Source organism: Lynx canadensis, chromosome A1 (genome assembly GCF_007474595.2).
Source record: "Lynx canadensis isolate LIC74 chromosome A1, mLynCan4.pri.v2, whole genome shotgun sequence".
In the NCBI taxonomy this organism is placed as follows: domain Eukaryota; kingdom Metazoa; phylum Chordata; class Mammalia; order Carnivora; family Felidae; genus Lynx; species Lynx canadensis.
Window position 1 is genome coordinate 166,741,216 of NC_044303.2, and position 3,551 is coordinate 166,744,766.

General features: G+C 36.8%; 1 long non-coding RNA gene across 1 annotated transcript in view; it reads right to left on the reverse strand.

The window, feature by feature from the left end:
- The window catches only part of LOC115508426, an 8,206-nt gene extending 6,474 nt beyond the window's left edge, over positions 1–1,732 (reverse strand). Inside the window, exon 1 of the long non-coding RNA XR_003966995.1 lies at positions 1,722–1,732. This is a non-coding gene — a long non-coding RNA (uncharacterized LOC115508426). The remainder of the gene's footprint in view (positions 1–1,721) is intronic.
- Positions 1,733–3,551: the final 1,819 nt, after the last annotated feature.

Genomic DNA, 3,551 nt, shown 5'->3' on the forward strand with positions numbered 1-3,551 from the left:
GGGGAGGCTCTGTGGTGACAGGGCATAGCCTGCTTGGGATTTCTCCCTCCCTCTCTCTCAAAAAAATAAACAAACATTTTTTTTAAAGGGTAAGGGATTCTTTTAGGGATGATAAAAGTGTTCTAACATTACATAGTGGTAATAGTTATGTAATTTTATGAACACATTAATACCCATTGAATTGTATACTTTGAAGTGTGAATTTTATGTAATCTCAGTTATATTTCAATAAAGCTCTCATTTTTTAAAATTTTAGGGGCACCTGGGTGGCTTAGTCAGTTAGGCGTTGGACTTCAGCTCAGGTCATGATCTCGCGGTTCTTGAGTTCCAGCCCTGTGTCGGTTTCTGTGCTGACAGCTCAGAGCCTGGAGCCTGCTTTGGATTCTATGTCTCCTTCTCTCTGCCCCTCCCCTGCTCACAGTCTCTTTCTCCCAAAAATAAATAAACATTATTTTTTTTAATTTTAAAATTTCTGTGTACTAGCAATGAGCAAGTAGAGGTAAATTTTAAAACACACACACACACACACACACACACACACACAATACCACTGCAATTGCTCCAAATGAAATGAAACATTTAGGTATTACTTAATATATGTACAGTACCTTTTTAACAAAATGCTTAAGAAAGGAACTTTAGAAATATTCAAGGAAATAGAATGACCATGTTCATGGATTGGAAGACTCAACAGAGTAAATATGTCAGTTATTACCAAATTAATGTATCCCTATTAAAACTGCAGCAAAGTTTTTTTGTTTTGTTTTGTAGAAACAGACAAGCTTTTTATAAAATTTATGTTAAGGCACAAGCCCTAGAAGAAGTAAAACAATTACATTAAGCAGGTTAGTGCCCCCCAAAGATGTTTATACCATAATCCCCAGAATCTGTGAATGTGTAGGATTGCATGTCATCAAGGAATTAAAGTTAAATGTTATTAAGGTTGCTAACAGCTGACTTTTCTTTCTTTAATGTTTATTTATTTTTGAGACAGAGAGAGAGACAAAATGCAAGCAGGGGAGGGGCAGAGAGAGAGGGAGCCACAGAATCTGAAGCAGGCTCCAGGCTCTGAGCTGTCAGCACAGAGCCCGACGTGGGGCTCAAACTCACAAACCAGGAGATCACGATCTGAGCCGGTCGTATGCTTAACAAACTGAGCCACCCAGGTGCCCCGCTAATAGCTGACTTTGAGATCCAACTGTCACATGATCTAGCAATTGCATTCTTGGGTATTTATCCCAGAGTAAGAGGAAAAGTTACATTTACACAAATACCTGTACACTAATGTTGATGGTAGTTCCATTTGTTGTATGCCCAAATCAGAAACATCCTAGATGTCTTTAAACAGATCAATAAGCAAACTGTGGTAGACAGATAGATAGAAGATAAATGATAGATAGATAGATAGATAGATAGATAGATAGATAGCAGACAGACAGGTAGATGTAGATAATATGGAATAGTGCTGAGTAATAAAAGGAATTATGTTGATACACCTACATTAAGGTAATATCTTAATCTTCAGAGAATTGTTCTGAGTAAAAAATAAGAAAAAAAATCCCAAAAAGTTACACTGAATAAGTAGTATCTCAAATGACAGAATTTAGATATGAATGACAGATTAGTGATAGATTAGGGATGGGTGGATGGGAAAGCAGCATTTATGATTAATGGGACACATGAGGGATTTTTGTGGTTTTGGAACTGTTCAGGATCATGACTACCCAAATGATAAATTCTACAGAGCTTACTACACACACACACACACACACACACGAGCCTAATTAAAACTGATGAAAACCGAATATGATCATTGCTTTGTGTCAAGAACTTAGTTTTGATATTAGTTTCATAAAATGTTACATTCAGGCAAAATACGACAAAGTGTAAGATATCTCTTTGTATTATATTTTGCAACAGCATGTGAATCTATAATGATCTCAAAAATTTCATTCAAAAATTTATTAGGCCCCTATTTAAAATCAGTGTACTTGGTAGTAGTATGTACATACTGACAATTAAATATATTTTAAAATTTAAATGAAGAAAATATCCTGCAGATCTCAAATAGCCCTATTCCAGATTAATTCCCTTGATTATTTTAGTCTTATGTGAGTGATCCAATGTCTGCACAGGTGTTAATTTCTTCTTTGGGGGCTGTAACTGTTAATTCTAAATTCTGTTACTGTTACTCATATACATGTTAAATTCTACTATAAATTATTAATCAGATTATTAAGTGTGTCTTTTACATAGGCCAGTTCTTCCACAGTGCTTTTATTAGTTTCCTAGAGCTATAGTAACAATGTACCACACACTGGAGGCTTAAAACAACAGAAATTTATTGTCTCATAGTTCTAGAAGCCAGAAGTTTGAAATCAAGATGTTACAAGGATTGGTTCTTCCTGAGTCCTTTGAGAAAGAATCTCTTCCATGCCCTTCTCCTAGCTCCTGGTGATGGCCACAAATCTTTGGTGTTGTTTGGCTTGTAAATGCACCACTCCAATTTCTGCCTCCATCTACACATGGCAGTCTGCCTGTGTCTGTATCTAAATTTCTCACTTCTTATAAGGACACCAGTAATATTGGATTAGGACCCACCCTAACAGACCCATTTTCATGTAAGTAATTACATCTGCCAAATAAGGTCACATTCTGAGGTACTTGGGGTTAGGACTTCCACATATAGTTTTAGGCAACTCAAGTCAACCCATGAAAGTCTTCCTTCTGGTTTCTCAAAATTAATGTCCTTCCTACATGCAAAATAGATTTATCCATCCTAATATCTCCAGAAGTGTTAACCCATTCCATTATCAACCCTAAATCCAAAATCTCATCTAAATATCAACTCAAAGTTTCAAATCTCATGATCTAATTCACCTAACTCAGTTATGGAAGATACAGGATATGATTTATTTTTGAGGAAAATTCCTCTACATCTGTGAATCTTTGAAATCAGACAAAATATCTACTCTCTAAATGCAATAGTGGAAAAAGCAAAGGATGAACATTCTCATTCCAAAAGAAAGAAATTCTAAAAGGAACAAAAGATAAAAGAGGCCATAGTTTCACAAAAAGTCCAAAACCAAGCAGATCAAATTCCATTAGATTTCAAGGCCTGAGAATAACATTCCATGGCTTGATGCCAAGAGTGGCCTCAACCCCTCAGTCTTGGGAACTGGAAGCCAGGAGATACAGTCAGCCTAGCCCTCTACTCCAGGGCTCTGCCTGGGGTGTCACTCTTCCTCTATTTTGCCAAGTCTCTGTGCTTTTCAGTCCAAGATGGCAGTGTTTCTGCTGGTATAAAATTTTCAATAACCTTGTGGGTCATCTGTGGGATGTCAAAGGAATTCACGCTATTAGATACAAGGGTTCTCTTGTAGATCCTTCCTGGATAACCACATCTCTATTCCTGGCTTTTGCTGAAAAGGTTGATTGGATATATGAATCACACCTAATCTCTTTAGCAAATCATTGCTCAGCTGCACCCTTGGCCCTGTGTCCAGAGCAAGCTATCTAAATAGGCTAAAACTTTTCTAAATCATTAAGTG